Genomic DNA, 18,296 nt, shown 5'->3' on the forward strand with positions numbered 1-18,296 from the left:
GAGCCATCGCGCCTGGCCGGAGCTCAGCGGCTTTAAACTTCACGGTGCAGTAGTGGGAGGCTTTTATAGCAGAGATTCCTGGTTTTCAGGCCCAATCATTGTCCCGCCTACTTCCCTAGCCATCGTCTCTCTCTGGTTTAATGCGAGTCGTGGTGCCACCTGGAGCTTTTTCTCTGCGATCTCAGTGGTTGCTTCTTTATTGAGTTTAGGTGAGTCACTTACTGCTCGTTAAATTGAAATGCCTTTTTTTTTTAAGCCATCCTTTTGAAGTTTTTTCATAGAATGCTTTGAGTTCAAATAGGATTTCACAGAGGAGTTCTGGCAAAACTGACTAAATGAAGCATTCAAGTCAAATGTAACCAAAATATGAAGAAGAAATAGCTGCGGGCAGTTCTGAGCATTTTCTCAGAAGAAGTGGGACCAGCACTAGCAGAAAAAGTCTATATTTTTTAATCTAAAAAAATTTTTAATCTAAAAAAATCTGTTAATCCTAATGGAGCAGTAGCAATGAATTTGGGGGCCAATGGCAGAAGGGCAGGAGAGGGTGGTGGAGGTTTGAAAGTAGATATTCCCACTTACTGTCTCATATAGTGCTGTTCCTAACTTTTCTGACCTGCAACAGAATTTCATAGAATGCTTTGAGTTCAAATGGTGAGAGAAGGAGCTGGTTTGAGACATAGATGGGCATAGAACATTATGAACTGCTTTAAAACATTAAAAAACTCCACTTAGGACAAATATGTGAGGTGGGTAGCACAGTATATTACTTGGCTTTGCAGCAAGAACAACCCACAAATCTCAGTGGCTTACAATGACAAAGTTTATTTATAATTTAGGATTTATGTAAGCCATAGATCAGCTGCATCTCTGCTTCCCGTGTCCTCTTTGTTCTAGAATGTAGGCTGAAAGAGGAACCGCCTTAGGAGAATGCTGTTCTCATAATAAAAGGAGTGACAAATGTCACATTCCGCTGGACAAAAACATGGACGGGTCCAAAGACAGTGGAGTGAAAATACATACTCCTCTCACAGGTGGAGAGTAATGCAATATACTGCTGACAAGTTTTATTATTATGATTGTACTTCTCGTTTTATACAAGTGGAAATCAAGGCATAGAGAGGTTAGATGAATTGCCCAAGACCACACTACAGACAAATGTCAGAGGCCAATTTGAAACTGAAGTTTGACCCAAGGCAGTTACTTTTTATATTGTATCAACTAGAATGGCATTTCTTTCATTTACTTATCCAACTTTGTTGAAATTTGCCTGGAGAACAATTTCCCTTCTAATGACCTAGAACAAAATTTATGTTGTTAACGCAGTGCCCATTATGCTTCCTTCCCTTTCAGCCTTCCAGTCAATGGCTTCAACATGAACCTTGAAATTCAAATGATCTCTATGTGAGAGAAGTCAGTAATTAAAAACGTTACAGATAACCCATACTTCGACAAAAACTTGAAATTAAAAAAAAAAATCCCCTTTCAACACTGGAACTAGAATAGTTTAATGATAGTTTGTAAATCGTTTGCTAAGTCCTATACTTCTTTGTGCTCGTTAAATAAAGGCACTGCCTGTAAAGAAAGTCAAGTGTAACTTATAATGGTGGCTGGGTGAACCTTCATGACAGGGAAGTTGTGAGCATCTCCAGAATGGGGAGGATCAGTAACCGAAGTGGTGGCATGACCCTGAATAGCTTCCAGTCCAGTCTCCAATGAATTCTCTTACCACAAGCCAGTGGGGCTGCTGACTCTTTCCTGAACACATACTCCCTGCATTTTTTCATCTTTGGGTCTTGGCTTATGGTGTTGTTTCCTTAGCCTGAAATGCTTCCGGCCTGCTTTATCTTCCCTATCACCCAGATCTAATTCTAATAACCTTTCATGGCTCTTCCTTAAATGTTGTTTGCTCCATGAAACCTTTTCCAATCTCTTCAACCAAATATAAGTAGTCTTTAAACCCAAACAACACTTTGCTTAAACTCTTGCATCCCCTCCCACCCTTTTGTTCAAAATTTTTCCCTAAGAGATATGCAGCAAATAGTTTTTAAAATGTAAGGAAATTGAACTACTATATTTGATAAAATTTTCTGGACAGTGTGTGGGGTTGATGCATTATTTATTCATTTGTTCAACAAATAGTTATTGAATGCCTCCTATTTGCAGGGTTTGAGTGACTCACCAAAGGTGGCACAGATGTGGAATGATGGATTCAGAATGGAAATCCAGGATTGCCTGACTCCAAAGCCAGTACTTTTAACCCCTGCATAGATATCAACAGCCAGAGGCTACTGAATGCTGGGTGGCTTCACTGTTGGGCAGGTAGTAGTTCTCTTTCTTTCCCTTAATTATATATTTTGTCAATGCATTTTAAAGCTATGATTTAGCCTTGGTTTCAAAATTGCCACTAAAATAATTTCTATTATTATAAGATGACCCCAGTAAAAGTAAAATAACATATTCTGGGCAGGATTGTACTGGGTAGTATTGTACTGTCTAACAACCAATTCAGATTTTGTCAGTCCTGAACTTCATTCATTTTTTTTTTGTGGCCCTCTTTAAGAGAAAGTACAAAAAAATGAAACAGGCATAAAAGATTTAACTTAGGAAAGTAAATCACAATTTACTTGGTGTTAGAAGTTCAAGTCTCTTTTCTACCCCCTAAGCTATCTCGATGCAATTGACCAGAAATGCTTACATAGAAATGTTTCCACATTGCAATCTGACTTCTCCTTCCCACCTGAAATACTCCTGTCTGCTCCTAACACTTAGAAGGTATCCTGCAAAATAGGTTTTATTCACTTGCCTATAAACCCACATCAGCTTTTGGCAATTAAGGAATGATATTCAAATGGCATTGGTTTTAGTCTCGTATGAGTTTTGGGGTTAATTTTCTGGGCTTCTTGATATCTTCCTAGGAAACGGAGACACTTTAGTAGAATGGTCTTTTGAGGCACAAAATTTCTAAGTAAAAACAATTTTCTTTTTGGCTATAGACTTGAGTGGGCAATTGTTGTTATGGAAACCATTGGCATGAATGCCATCTCCTTTTGGAACTATTAAATAGAATACAAGATAAATGAAAATATGTTCTTAAATAAATAATGCTGTCACCAAGAGATTTACTGAGGTTTATGTGGCTCAAACACTATGTTAAGAATAATATTACCCAAAATCAGTCACTTTAATTTTTAAAAGATCCTGGAGATGACTAACTTTATAGAAGGATTGAAGTCATTTTTTCCTCAAAGCTTTCTGGAAGTATTGGCACTGCAAAGACAATGAGAAACTATTGGAAATGATGCTGTTTGGTGTAGTGTCAAAAATCACAGCAGAGGGCGTCCTCGTCATTGTAATGTGCTGGATTTTCTTCATGAAAGAATATTTTCTCCATTGCTCTGCATCTTTCTGTTCACTCATTCTGTTCACTCATGCAATATGTTTATTTGAAAAAAAAAGAAAACACTTTTAAATACCAATTTTGCTACATTGAGAATGTAGGGTGCAATTTCAGCCTGAAAAATCATTACTTTTTGTTTTTTTTGGTTCCTGTGAGGTTACTGCAATTCTGGTAGCTTTCTAGACTTCCTTCCAAAGCAGTGAGGAGTTGTAGAACCTCTTTTGCTTTTTCTTGCAGGTTGTCACTTTATTAAGACCATCGAAATTGTTGGCAGATCATTAGGTGAACACATTCATTTAAATTATGTTACTTCATTCAAAGATCAGAAAATTACATGGAAGCAGTTCATAACATAATATCACACTTATTGCATCTTCCAGTTCCTTTCAGCTAATTGTGCTTAAGTTCTAACAGCTATCTCCTCTAATACAAAGAGAAAGCTGTAAGTTGTAATTATGTCAGGTGTTCAAAATGGATGAGATTGAGTATAGATGATCCATTAATTTAGGTTGCTTTAATTATTTCATGGGTTGATCTTGTGATTAGTTGGACTGTGATCAGGGTGAACAATGGATTGGAAAATAAAAGGACTGGCTGACCTGCAGTTTAGTGCACCCTGACTGTGCACACAGGCTTGCACTTAATCCCGGTAACATTCCTTTCTGACAATTTTGTCTAAAGAGAGCATCTCCAGCAGAGTACAAGTATTTTTTATAACTCTGGATTCTGCAGTCAAATATATTTATTTTTCAAGTCTCAACCTGGTTCCTTATAATTATGTTCACAGAGATATTTAATTTTATCCAATCATCATATACTCTTTCCAATAACACATGTCTAAAATCCTGCTTTTTAAAAAACAATAGTACTAGTGGTCTGTTAGAAAAGACATGTTTTGAGATATAGGAGTTTCTAAATAATGAATTATTGTTTAGTACCAACTTTTGGAATCTTTACATTTTAAGGAACTTGAATAATTTAAACATTAGATAATGTAACTGCTCATAAAAACACTGTATAGACAAGGGCCAATATTGCATTGAGATAGGATGAACATTTTATTTTACACGTAATTGTTGTTTACAAAACAAAACACTAATAATAATGGCTACCAGTTAGACGATTTAGAACATATCTTAATATTTACCTTCGTGATAAAACATTGTATGTTTTCATTTTTTTCCGATAAAATATTATACAATAATAAAACTTGACAATATCGTCAAAGACAACCATTTCAGGGCTCTTGAAATCCACCAAAGGCATACAACAAATTGAGAAGCGATTATTCACAGAAAAAATGCTGAATGTAGGTTAATAGGAGCAGTGGGAGTCTATGGCATTGTTTCCTGGGACTTCTCCCATCTCTGTCCCTTGTACCCCACTCCCAAGATGGATCTGTTGAGAAGTTTATGAGGGCACTGCTGAACCTGAGAACCAGAAGTTTCCCTGCCAAAGGTGGGGGGGTCATTTGATTTAGAGCACAGTGTGGAAAAACCTTCCATCCAGTGGTGTTGTCAGTAGAAATAGCAACCTTTGTGGCAAATGAAAGGAAAAGACCAGCTGTTTGGATAGTGTGAAGTTATAGTCCTGGTCGTGACGAACAATGGACTGGTAGACAAGCCTGAAATTTAACAGGGAGATCTAGGAAATGAGAGCCATGGAGGGCCTTGCTAAAGTTCCCCAGGTATCCATGCAGGGGAGACTATGAGAGAATCCAGATAACCCACATATCTCTGGCTAAGTGTGAGACAGGCCACAGAGGAGGTGCCAGCAGAAGGCCTGATAAGAAAAGCCAAAGCAAACTTGAAAACTGATTGATTAAGTCAATGGCAAACTTTCTTTGGATTATTTAGTGTTAAAAGACTATGCCAGGATTTTGCAATTTCTTTTATTTTTGTAAATTCTTCATACATTCTAAATTGTAATTTAATAAATATATTCTAACTTATTAGAATATTTTCTAATAAATGTATTATAATATGAAGGAATATATGTATTATGTATATATGTATACATATATTTCTTCACAATAATTAGGAATAATTTCGGAATACACTAGAGTGGGGAAATGTTTTTTAATTTCTGAATTGTGACTCTCTGGACTTGTTCCCCATCTGTAGATTAGAACACTTTTTTGGCTTCACTGCTTCTTTTAATTTTAGAGGAGTAATATCTATGAGAACCTTGCAATATTATTAGTAGCTTATATTTATTGAACACCTATTATGAGCCAGACATTGTGCCGTGACTTTACACACATTTTATGCCATTTGATTCTCGTAATGGCTTTATGGTGATGTTATTCCCTTTCTGGGTGGGGAAATTGGAGCCTAAGCAAAATAACTTTTCCAAGGTTATAACAGCTAAGAAGTAAAGTATGTGGAATGCAACTTGGCAGTCTGATTTCTGAACTCCAATCCTTAAATACTATGCTATGTTTTCAGATGATGGTGCTATAGAATACAGAATATTTGTCTATGACTATAATAACACAGTTTGATAGCAAAGCAATCAAGTTATGTTATGTAGAGTTGCTGTTACATTAAGCAGATTTTACTGATGAGTTTTTTAAAGAAAACCTTTATATCAAAGAAAATTTCAGACAGATACAGAAATAGATAATAATTTTAATGATTCTTCATGTACCATCACACAGCCTTGAATACTTTTTATAAGTGCTAAAATTACTGCTTGCTATGCTGAATTTTACTGCAAAAAAGGAAATATTATAGAACAATTTTTGTAGAGTGAACATTAGTAACTATTAATTTTACTACTAAAATGTTCAATAATGGATTTTACTAACTCATTACTTTGTGAATATTTCCTTTTAAAATAGACACCCTAAGGCCAGATGTGGTGGCTCTTGCCTGAAATCCTAGCACTCTGAGAGGCTGAGGTGGGAGAATCTCTTGAGCTCGAGTTTGAGACTGTAGTGAGCTATGATGAGCACCAACCCACTGAGTCTGGGCAAGACAGTGAGACCCTATTTCTACAAAAATAAATAAATTAATTAAAAAATAAGTAAATGAAATAAGTTAGACAAATTTATAATATGTTTCTAGAAGTAGAGAACTCTGTGCAAACAACATGAGGAGTACAAGGAACAGAGGATTGCAAATATTCTGTGATCATTTTGGCGTGATGGAACAAATGACTGGAACATAGCAGGGTAGATCTGTGGAATTTGGTTTATTCATCCCCTGTTTCTGTGTTCTCTGTGGACCTCTATGGGTCTCCCAGCCTCTGTCATGTGACCTCTGGGCTAGTCTTTTTCTTTTAAAGACTTTTTTTTTTTGAGAAGTTTTAGGTTTACAACAAAATTCAGCAGAAAGTAGAGTTCCCATATTCTTTCTACCCCCTACCATCCATGCATAGCCACCCTCACCATCAACAATTGGCACCAGAGTGGTGTGTTTATTACAATTGATGAACCACTGATACCTCATTATCAGCAAAAGTCCATAGTTTACATAAGGGTTCACTCTTGGTGTTTGTTGTACATTCTGTAAGTTTGGACAAATGTGTAACGATGTGTACTCACCATTAAACTATCATAAAAAGTCATTTCACTGTCTTCATAATCTGGCCTGGTCTTTTATTCATACATTTTCTCTTTTATAAGCATGAGTATTGTTCTTTTCTGTATTTGTAATAATCATGTTATGGTTTTCAGTGACTTGTGGAGAAACTGAGAACCAGTTCTCTGAAGCTTATCTGCAATTACTTGGCACAATAGTATTCAACAGAGCTTATAGTTTGCAGAACTGGAAGGACATAGTAGTATGATCATATTTTGTTCTTTTAGGCCACCTACAAAAATATTTTGTGTTCTACAGAGCATTCAACTCCGTTATTTGAAACTTTAGATCCCTTGAATGGGATATAATGTTTTATGCCCTGTGTTTCTGTAATAGTCTTTACATTTTCTATGTCAAGTGTATTTCCAATAACTGGCTCCTGACAGAAACTGTTCTGTTTTTCTGCCTCTTCTTTGGCCTCTAGAATCCTAGAAACTGCATTTTGATTATTCCTGTAACTTGTGGCCCTGTAAAATAACTAATTGTCTTTTGCTTTTCAAGAAAACTCAAAATTATGTCAATTAGAGGTATTTCCTTTGACTCCTTAAATCTCGAGTGGGCAAGACCACTGGTTAGAGTAGGATTCCTGGCAATATCCCATCTACACTATAGCCCACGTTGCCATATACACAGTAGAGTTGTAAAGATCCCATATATTCTGTTCAGCTAGAGTTCTTGCTGCTGAAGTTGGTGGATTTTACTCAGTTTTAACATAATCTGCAGATTGCATAGCACAATCTACAATTTTGTACTACATTTTGTGGAACGTTCAGATGACTAAATGTTTTTCTTTTTGAAGAACTCAGAAAAGACAGTGTGGAGCCGTTAAGAGCTTAGATGCTAGAGAAAGCCAAACACTAGCTCTGTCACTTACAAGCCAAGTGATTGTAGGAAAAGTGAGCTTCAATTTTTTTCATTTGCATAAAGGACATATTAATAGCAAGCTCAAAACTGAAGCTAGGGTTCACTGAAATAATATATGCAAAGCCCTTGACTTGGTCTGGTGCACACTAAACCCTCTTTGTTACCTGGAAGAAGAAAAGTGGTAACAAAGTACACTTGGATTTTATAACTACAAAGTCTCTTTCCTTCTGGGATCCCCCAAGGGAATCCATAAAATGAAGTATGAAATAGTCTTTGATGGAAAGGCTGATGTGTTCTGATTAGAGTCCATGAAGACTTCTGGATTCATGTTGCTCTCGTAAGGTTAATTTGGATTATACTCTTGTGTCGAAGGACATAGTTGGGAGTCAGGGGAAGATGCTTTTCTTTCTCTACAGAGTGTAGTTCAGTCTTCCACCTATTCTGATAATCTAATGCAAGTCCGAAGATGATAGCAGAGCACTTGTCTAGCCTTTAAGTTTCTCTACCACAAAATCTCCAGTTCCAGCAACCTGAAGGGCTAGTCTTTCCTTTGTCTGGTTTGGTGGTTGATTGAATAGATTCTACTGTTAACATTTTATTTCAGAAATATTTTGTACAAAGCTTCCTTCATCTGCTATTGTAATGTTCTTGTTAACATGCAAAAGTTTGCTAAGGGATCTCTGGCTTTGGTCCCAGCAGACTGGAGGCAATGAAATACGTACTGCCAGGTGTATATCATAGAACGTTTCCATACAACTGAGCAGAAAAGCAGACTCTCATGTAGAATCAAATGAAATAATAAAGGAGTCCTGTAAATTTCAAAGATCCCATCAAAATTCTTGGATGGAATTACTTAGACCTGGCAAATAGAAATACAGCTGTATTTTCAATGACTTAAAAAAATTATTAAAAAATCCTGGCAATAGCAAAGCAAATTAAAAGTTTAATATCATTTTTGGTTATATAGTATTTTTATAAAAACCCATATGGTGAAAGAAATCTTGGTTATAGAGTGAAATGTGAGAAGAGTTTGGTTGAAGCATTAGATCCTTTATTTAATAAATATGTAATCTTAAACCAAATAATGTTCTGAGCCTCTGTTTTCTCCTCTGTAAAATGGGGCTAATACTTCACCTACTTCATTTGGTTTTGGAGAGGCTTGAATGAGATAATATGTATAACCTATAAAGTACTCTGTAAATAAAATATGTTAATTATATGATTTCCAATATTCAAAACCCAACGATAAAATCTGACATTTGAAAGGAACATTAAAACATTAGAAGACATCCAATATATGCGTCTTTTCTGTGGCATTCAAAATCACAGTCCTATCTCTGTTTGGTCATTTCCAGCAATGGGCTCATACTATTTAGGATGCAAGCATTCCACTTGCCATTGGGAAAATTTCTTAAGGTGGGCTCTTCAGGAAGCAGACTTAGGAAAATTAGGGTGCAGGGCATTTATTAGGGAGTACCTTTGGCATTGCCCTGAGGAAGGGAGAGAAGGAGATACTGTAGGGCAGAGGACAAAAGCTTCAGCTGAACCCATGGTGAGCTTGGGGCTTCAGTGGCCCCTAAGTGTTATCATGAGTCGGGCTGCAGGACAGGGCCTTTATACCTCCATCATGACCAGTCATTGCAGGCTGGCTTCTCCAAAAGGTGGTGCCATTATGGCAAGGTAATAATTCTCTTCAGCTGAGGCCATCCCCAAGGACGGTTAAAAACCTGCCTCAGCCTCCTGAGTAGCTGGGATTACTGGCACCCACCACCATGCCCAGCTAATTTTTTTTTTTTTTTAATAGAGATGGTGTTTCACCATGATGGCCAGGCTGGTTTCGAACTCCTGACCTCAGGCTATCCACCTACCTAGTCCTCACAAAGTGCTGAGATTACAGGCTTGAGCCACCACACCAAGCCAGCAGTAAAAAATTCTTCAGAGAACTAAAACCCATGGGAGATGGAGCTCATTGACTTTAGGGAGAGTGGTTTTGGTATAGTAAAGGGGATGGAAACCAGATTGGAGTGGGTTGAGGAGGGAATGAGGGGTGGGAAAATGGAGATGATGGTTTCCAGCTTCATCCGTGTGTCTGCAAAGGACATGAACTCACCCTTTTTTATGGCTGCATGGTATTCCATGGTGTATGTGTACCATATTTTCTTTATCCAATCTATCATTGATGGGCTCTTGGCTTGGTTCTAAGTCTTTGCTATTGTGAACAGTGCTGCAGTAAACATACGTGTGCATGTGTCTCCATAGTACAATGATTTATAATCCTTTGGGCATATACCCAGTAATGGGATTGCTGGATCAAATGGTATTTCTGGTTCTAGATCCTTGAGGAATTGCCATACTGTCTTTAACTATGGTTGAACTAATTTACACTCACGCCAATAGTGTAAAAACATTCCTATTTCTCCATATCCTCATCAGCATCTGTTCTTTCCTGATTTTTTAATGATCACAATTCTAACTGGCGTGAGATGGTATCTCATTGTGGTTTTGATTTGCATTTCTGTAATGACCTGTGATTATGAACTTTTTTTCATATGTTTGTTGGCCACGTAAATGTCGTTTTTTGAGAAGTGTCTGTTCATATCCTTCACCCACTTTGGAAGTTCTGGCCAGGGCAATCAGGCAAGAGAAAGAAAGAAAGTGCATTCAAATAGGAAGAGAGGAAGTCAAATTGGCTTTGTTTGCATATGACGTAATTGTATATTTAGAAAACCTCACCATCGCAGCCCAAAATCTCCTTAAGCTGATAAGCAACTTCAGCAAAGTCTCAGGATACAAAATCAATGTGCAAAAATTACAAGCATTCCTATACACCAATAAGAGACAAACAGAGAGCCAAATCATGAGTGAACTCTCATTCACAATTGCTACAAAGAGAATAAAACACCCAGGAATACCCCTCTCACTTATAAGTAGTTGGAACTATTTCTGAAACATTAGAGAAGTGAAAATTCGAAGAAGTTAGTGCTTTGTTGAAAACAACCATGACCAAAGTACTTGGGTAGTAGAAAACTTAGATTGTACAGCTCAAATTGAAATGGGCAACTAATTAAAAGTTAAAAGCTTTCTACTTGAATTATTTAGTCCAACACTTCATCACCTTATTTTGCTTTTAATGAAGAAAATCTCCTATGGCATGCTATTTATTATCTGAAAAGTAAAGTCTTAAGTCTGACTTATTATTCAGATAAACAGCGTCTTTGACAAAAACGAAATGAAGCATTTTTGCATGATTCTAGTGCAAACATAGATTATGTAACACGAATACGCCATTAAAGGAAAACATGGATTTTCTTCCTGGAAACATTTCACAGATGCCATGGTGTTCTGACTCTAGCCCCTTCAGCTGAGGGAAAGCAACAGTTCTTCTAAGTGTTCCTGTTGCCCCCAGGGAGTGTTTCCCAGGAGCTCAGCAACATTTCACGGCTTTGTGCCACGCCTCTGGGTACTTTGTTCTATCCTTGGCATGGCACGTAGCTCCTGGGGCTGCTGCCCAAACCCTACTGGCTTGCTGATAATTTATCTCACTCTTGGAAGAAGGTGCTCCAGAGTGAAATTTTTTCCACAGCCCAGTCCCCTCAGGGTATGATGATTTAGGGTGGAGAGGGGGAAGACAGTGAAGGCCTCTCTCTCTCTCCTTTGGTGTTAATTTCTTTTAGGGGTGGGGATCTTAAAGTAACTTATCTAAGGTCTCTGTGTGTTCTAAGAGAAGCGGCTTTTTCTTATTGCTTATGGTTGTTTTTTTTTTTTCCTTAGAGTCAGCTGTATCTGTTTAGGGGCTAGATCAGAGTTTTCCCTCTGTCTCTAATATGCTTATATATCAGACTTTCCTTTTTAAATAATAATATCATGCCCGGTAATATTTTCTTAGCTAAAAGCAAAATGAGGACATGAAGTGTTAGACTAAATAATTCAAGTAGAAAAATTTTCATTTTCTATTTAGTATTTGTGTGTGTGTGTGTGTGTGTGTGTGTGTGTGTGTTGTGTGTGAGATGGAGTCCCATATCACCCAGGTTAGTCTTCAATTCTTGATCTTCCTGCCTCAGCCTCCTAACTAGCTGGGACTATCAGCATGTACCACTGTTTCCAGCCATCCCTATATTTGTCTTCAATCAGAAGGGTTATCAGGAACACCTCCAGAACTTTAAAATATGAATTTTCAGATTCACCTCACCGAATTCCTATTTTCATAAGTTTGTTCCAAGCATCTGCATTTTTACAAGTTCCAAAGAGGGTTGTAGTATATGCCCTTAGTTGAAAACATTGCCCTATGTATTCATACCTTTGCTCTCCCACTCCCCAGAATAAAGACAGGTAACACCCTCTCTTTATTTATTTTTATTTTATATTTCTTTTTTTGGAGACAGAGTTTCGCTCTTGTTACCCAGGCTGGAGTGCAATGGTACGATCTCGGCTCGGCTCACCTCAATCTCCGCCTCCTGGGTTCAGGCAATTCTCCTGCCTCAGCCTCTTGAGTAGCTGGGATTACAGGCACGCGCCACCGTGCCCAGCTAACACCCTCTCTTTAAATGGCCTTTTTTGTTTGTGAGGAGAAAACATTCAAAATTTATTCTCCAACAAACAGACAGCATTGGCAGGTGTAACTACAGGGTTTTCTCCATAGATCATATATTCATGAGGCAATATTAGCTCAACATTGAGAAAGCCAATCTATAACAATATCCACTTCTTGTATAAACAGGTACTATTATTATGTTCACTTACAATTCCAGAAGGAAAGGCATCAATTGGAAATTTTTTTTTTAAATCCTATAATCAGATACAATAACAGAGACAAAACTTTGGCTAACAGTCTTGATCTATTTTTCAGTAAGGGCCTTCCACAACGAGGGAGAAGTGTTCTCTGCCCAGAAATTAGGGTCTTTCTCCTTCCTCATTAAACCATTGGTACAACATTTCATTGTTTGCTCAACATTATTAAATGTACAAAAGAGCATTAAAAAAAGCGATTACAAAAATATCTTGAATATCCAGCTATTCTCACCAATATGTGAATTCTTAGATTTACAAGAGGGCCTGGGAATACTTCGGTGGTCTTCAAATAGGAAAATAAGACCCTCTGGCTACAAAAATAAAAAGCATATCCCCTTTTGGCTAGAATGCACATGCCCCAGTATTTCCTGGTAGGTTCCATATTGATTATTAAATGTGTTTCTTTGCTCAGCTCGTCTCAGTTCTTTATCTCTTCTGACCAACAGGACCTTTTTAATGTTAGGTCCCAGGGATAGATCGGAATGACAGCTATAGCCATTAACTGAGAACTCTTACATTTCTTACTATCTGTCTATGTATCTGTCTACTTATCCATCTATCAATTGATCTATCTTAATTTATTCATCCATTTATGACATGTTTGCTTATACTTATTGAGTACTTGCTGTCTGCTGGATACTGAAGATACAAAGATGAGCATGGCAAACCTGGTCTTTGACTTCAAGGAGCAGGAATCATTAATGTTTGTACAAATGGGTAATTATAAACTGTGATAAAGACCACAAAGGTCGACGTGAGATTGTTTGACAAGAACTTCAGATCTGGGCTGGTAAAGTCATGAAAATTTTGCTGAGGAAATAACCTGGAGCTAACACCTGAAGGGTGAATAGATGTGCCAGAGTATTGGAGGTAGACATGTATTTTGAATCATTTCCTTAAGTAGACTACCAGAAATGAAATTTATGGGTCAAAGGACATGACTTTTAAAAATCATTTAAACTGGCTGGGTGCAGTGGCTCACGCCTGTAATCCCAGCACTTTGGGAGGCCGAGGCAGGTGGATCACAAGGTCAAGAGATCGAGACCATCCTGGTCAACACGGTGAAACCCCATCTCTACTAAAAATACAAAAATTAGCTGGGCATGGTGGCGTGTACCTACAGTCCTAGCTACTCAAGAGGCTGAGGTAGTGGAATTGCCTGAACCCAGGAGTCGGAGGTTGCGGTGAGCCGAGAGCGCACCATTGCACTCCAGCCTGGGTAACAAGAGCGAAACTCCGTCTCAAAAAAAAAAAAAAAAATCATTTAAACTTTTTAATTGTTTCCTTTAAATTTTAAATTTATTAAAAATTATTTTCATGTAATTCAAACTTAGGAGTTACAAATACAGTATACCTTTTTTTTTGCCTTGAACGAGTTACAGGTTTTCACTATGGTGCCCCAGAACCCCAAAGTACTTTGTGTGAATAGCTTTCAAACAAGGACATTCTCTTACACAAGCACAATATGATAATAAAATTCTAGGAATTAGCATTGAATTATTCGTACTTTCTAGTCCTTAGACCTCATTTGAGTCTTGCCAGTTTTCCCAAGTGAGGTCTTTTGTAAAAAAAAGCTCCAGTTCAGAATCAGGTGTTGCATCTTGTTATCAGTCTTGAGTTGGCTTCAGTCCTGAACATTTCCTCAGTCTTTTTTTGACTTTGATGATTTTGACCCTTGAAGATCACTGTCTGATTATTTCGTAGAATGTTCTTGCAGTTGAATTTCCTGATTTCTCTTCGTGATTAGGTTCAGGTGATGCATCTTTGGCAAGAATACCACAGAAGTGTGTTCTCGTTGCATTATGTTAGGTGGCACAAGGTTTCAGTTTGTCCCATTACTGATGGTGCTCGAGTTGTTCACCTGATTAAAGTGGTGTCTACAGAATTCTCTTCTAAAAAGTTACTTTTTTCTTTTGAAATTAATAAATATTTTGAAGCTGAAAATATCCCATTCTTTATGAAACTTTCAGTTTATTCTTTTTGATATTTATAACAGATTCTTGTTCTCCTCTTTTATGCAATGGGCTATAATCTTCTACTATCATTATTTAACGATGCTCAAATTATCTCATATATGACTGGCTTCTGTGTCCCATTGCTACCATGGCTGCCCATCCCCATTGAGGATGCCCTCCTCAGCCATCGTGGGGCACCAACACTCTGAGCTGAGTTGCTACTCCACATGGATGCCCTCTTTTCCCTGCTCAGGATCCAATATCTTTTACCAGCTGTCCACACCTCCTGTTTGTGGAGGAGCTATGGAGGAAGTGTGGACAGCCACCATTTATGTGGAGACGTCCTCCTCAGCCTTCGTGGGGTCCAACACTCAATATTGGTTGCCACACACTTCTCAACCTAATCAAGCTCTAACACCCTGTTCCCTATGCAGCTTGGGGCTCCCTGCTATCTTTGCATTTTTCCAACTTTTGCTATTTTGCCATATTTCTTTCAAATATTTTCTCTATACATTTAACATAGCGCTGATAACTATGATTTTTAAATCCCATTTATTTTTAATAATTTCAACTTTTATTTTAGATTTGGGGGTACATGTGCAGGTTTGTGATGTGGATATATTGTGTGATGGTGAGGTTTAGGATATGAACAATCCCATCGTTCAGATAGTGAGCATAGTACCCAACAGTGAGTTTTTTTTTTTTTACTTTTTTTTTTATTGCATTTTAGGTTTTGGGGTACATGTGCAGAACATGTAAGACAGTTGCGTAGGTACACACATGGCAGTGTGTTTTGCTTCCTTTCTCCCCTTCACCCACATTTGGCATTTCTCCCCAGGCTATCCCTCCCCACCACCCCCTCCCACTGGCCCTCCCCTTTTCCCCCCAATAGACCCCAGTGTTTAGTACTCCCCTCTCTGTGTCCCTGTGTTCTCATTTTTCATCACCCGCCTATGAGTGAGAATATGTGGTGTTTCATTTTCTGTTCTTGTGTCAGTTTGCTGAGAATGATGTTCTCCAGATTCATCCATGTCCCTACAAATGACACGAACTCATCATTTCTGACTGCTGCATAATATTCCATGGTGTATATGTGCCACATTTTCCCTGTCCACTCTATCATCGATAGGGCATTTGGGTTGGTTCCAGGTCTTTGCTATTGTAAACAGTACTGCAATGAACATTCGTGTACATGTGTCCTTATAGTAGAACGATTTATTGTCCTTTGGATATATACCCATTAATGGGATTGCTGGGTCAAATGGAATTTCTATTTCTAAGGCCTTGAGGAATTGCCACACTGTCTTCCACAATGGTTGAACTAATTTACACTCCCACCAACAGTGTAAAAGTGTTCCTTTTTCTCCACATCCTCTCCAGCATCTGTTGTCTCCAGATTTTTTAATGATTGCCATTCTAACTGGCGTGAGATGGTATCTCAATGTGGTTTTGATTTGCATCTCTCTGATGACCAGTGACGATGAGCATTTTTTCATATGTTTGTTGGCCTCATGTATGTCTTCTTTTGTAAAGTGTCTGTTCACATATCCTTTGCCCAATTTTGAATGGGCTTGTTTGTTTTTTTCCTGTAAATCTGTTTGAGTTCTTTGTAAATTCTAGATATCAGCCCTTTGTCAGATGGGTAAACTGCAAAAATTTTTTCCCATTCTGTTGGTTGCCGATTCACTCTAGTGACTGTTTCTTTTGTCGTGCAGAAGCTGTGGAGTTTCATTAGGTCCCATTTGTCTATTTTGGCTTTTGTTGCCAATGCTTTTGGTGTTTTGTTCATGAAGTCCTTGACTACTCCTATGTCCTGGATGGTTTTGCCTAGATTTCCTTCTAGGGTTTTTATGGTGCCAGGTATTATGTTTAAGTCTTTAATCCATCTGGAGTTAATTTTAGTGTAAGGGGTCAGGAAGGGGTCCAGTTTCTGCTTTCTGCATATGGCTAGCCAGTTTTCCCAACACCATTTGTTAAACAGGGAATCCTTTCCCCATTGCTTGTTTTTGTCAGGTTTATCAAAGATTGTATGGTTGTAGATATGTTGTGTTGCCTCTGATGCCTCTGTTTTGTTCCATTGGTCTATATCTCTGTTTTGGTACCAGTACCATGCTGTTTTGATTACTGTAGCCTTGTAGTATAGTTTGAAATCTGGTAGTGTGATGCCCCCCACTGTGTTCTTTTTGCTTAGAATTGACTTGGCTATGCGGGCTCTCTTTTGGTTCCATATGAAGTTCATGGTGGTTTTTCCCAGTTCTGTGAAGAAAGTCAATGGTAGCTTGATGGGGATAGCATTGATTCTGTAAATTACTTTGGGCAGTATAGCCATTTTCACGATATTAATTCTTCCTAACCATAAACATGGAATGTTTCTCCATCTGTTTGTGTCCTCTCTGATTTCATTGAGCAGTGGTTGTAGTTTTCCTTGAAGAGGTCCCTTACATTCCTTGTGAGTTGTATTCCAAGGTATTTCATTCTTTTTGTAGCAATTGTGAATGGAAGTTCATTCTTGATTTGGCTTTCTTTAAGTCTGTTATTGGTGTAGACGAATGCTTGTGATTTTTGCACATTGATTTTATATCCTGAGACTTTGCTGAAGTTGCTTATCAGTTTCAGGAGTTTTTGCGCTGAGGCGATGGGGTCTTCTAGGTATACTATCATGTCGTCTGCAAATAGAGACAATTTGGCTTCCACCTTTCCTATTCGAATACCCTTTATTTCTTTTTCTTGCCTGATTGCTGTGGCTAGAACTTCCAGTACTATATTGAATAGGAGTGGTGACAGAGGGCATCCTTGTCTAATGCCGGATTTCAAAGGGAATGCTTCCAGTTTTTGCCCATTCAGTATGATATTGGCTGTTGGTTTGTCATAAATAGCTTTTATTACTTTGAGATACGTTCCATCGATACCAAGTTTATTGAGGGTTTTTAGCATAAAGGGCTGTTGAATTTTGTCAAATGCCTTCTCTGCGTCAATTGAGATAATCATGTGGTTTTTGTTTTTGGTTCTGTTTATGTGGTGAATTACGTTTATAGACTTGTGTATGTTGAACCAGCCTTGTATCCCCGGGATGAATCCTACTTGATCATGATGAATACGTTTTTTGATTTGCTGTTGCAATCGGCTTGCCAATATTTTATTGAAGATTTTTGCATCTATGTTCATCATGAATATTGGCCTGAAGTTTTTTTTCTTGTTGGGTCTCTGCCGGGTTTTGGTATCATGATGATATTGGTCTGATAAAATGATTTGGGAAGGATTCCCTCTTTTTGGATTATTTGGAATAGTTTCAGAAGGAATGGTACCAGCTCCTCTTTGTGTGTCTGGTAGAATTCGGCTGTGAACCCATCTGGACCTGGGCTTTTTTTGTGTGGTAGGCTCTTAATTGCTGCCTTGACTTCTGACCTTGTTATTGGTCTATTCATAGTTTCAGCTTCCTCCTGGTTTAGGCTTGGGAGGACACAGGAGTCCAGGAATTTATCCATTTCATCCAGGTTTACTAGTTTATGTGCATAGAGTTGTCTGTAATATTCTCTGATGATGGTTTGAATTTCTGTGGGATCTGTGGTGATTTCCCCTTTATCATTTTTTATTGCATCTATTTGGTTGTTCTCTCTTTTATTTTTAATCAATCTGGCTAGTGGTCTATTTTGTTGATCTTTTCAAAAAACCAGCTGTTGGATTTATTGATTTTTTGAAGGGTTTTTC

The 18,296-nt window shown here is 37.9% G+C and overlaps 1 protein-coding gene across 20 annotated transcripts in view; it reads left to right on the forward strand.

Moving 5' to 3' along the window:
- Nucleotides 1-18,296, forward strand: part of LOC128932229 (endogenous retrovirus group K member 13-1 Env polyprotein-like) — a 122,425-nt gene that overhangs the window by 43,242 nt on the left and 60,887 nt on the right. For 7 of the 20 annotated variants that reach the window (XM_054256783.2, XM_078375317.1, XM_078375315.1 and 4 more), the window contains exons 3-5: nucleotides 120-209; nucleotides 1,351-1,410; nucleotides 2,164-2,319. The gene's annotated coding sequence lies outside the window, so the exon portion shown is untranslated. Of the gene's footprint in view, nucleotides 1-119; nucleotides 210-1,350; nucleotides 1,411-2,163; nucleotides 2,323-18,296 lie in introns of all 20 variants that reach the window. The other 13 variants (XM_054256790.2, XM_054256794.2, XM_078375321.1 and 10 more) reach the window with 4 other exon arrangements.

The sequence above is a fragment of the Callithrix jacchus genome, chromosome 5 (assembly GCF_049354715.1).
Source record: "Callithrix jacchus isolate 240 chromosome 5, calJac240_pri, whole genome shotgun sequence".
Classification (NCBI taxonomy): domain Eukaryota; kingdom Metazoa; phylum Chordata; class Mammalia; order Primates; family Cebidae; genus Callithrix; species Callithrix jacchus.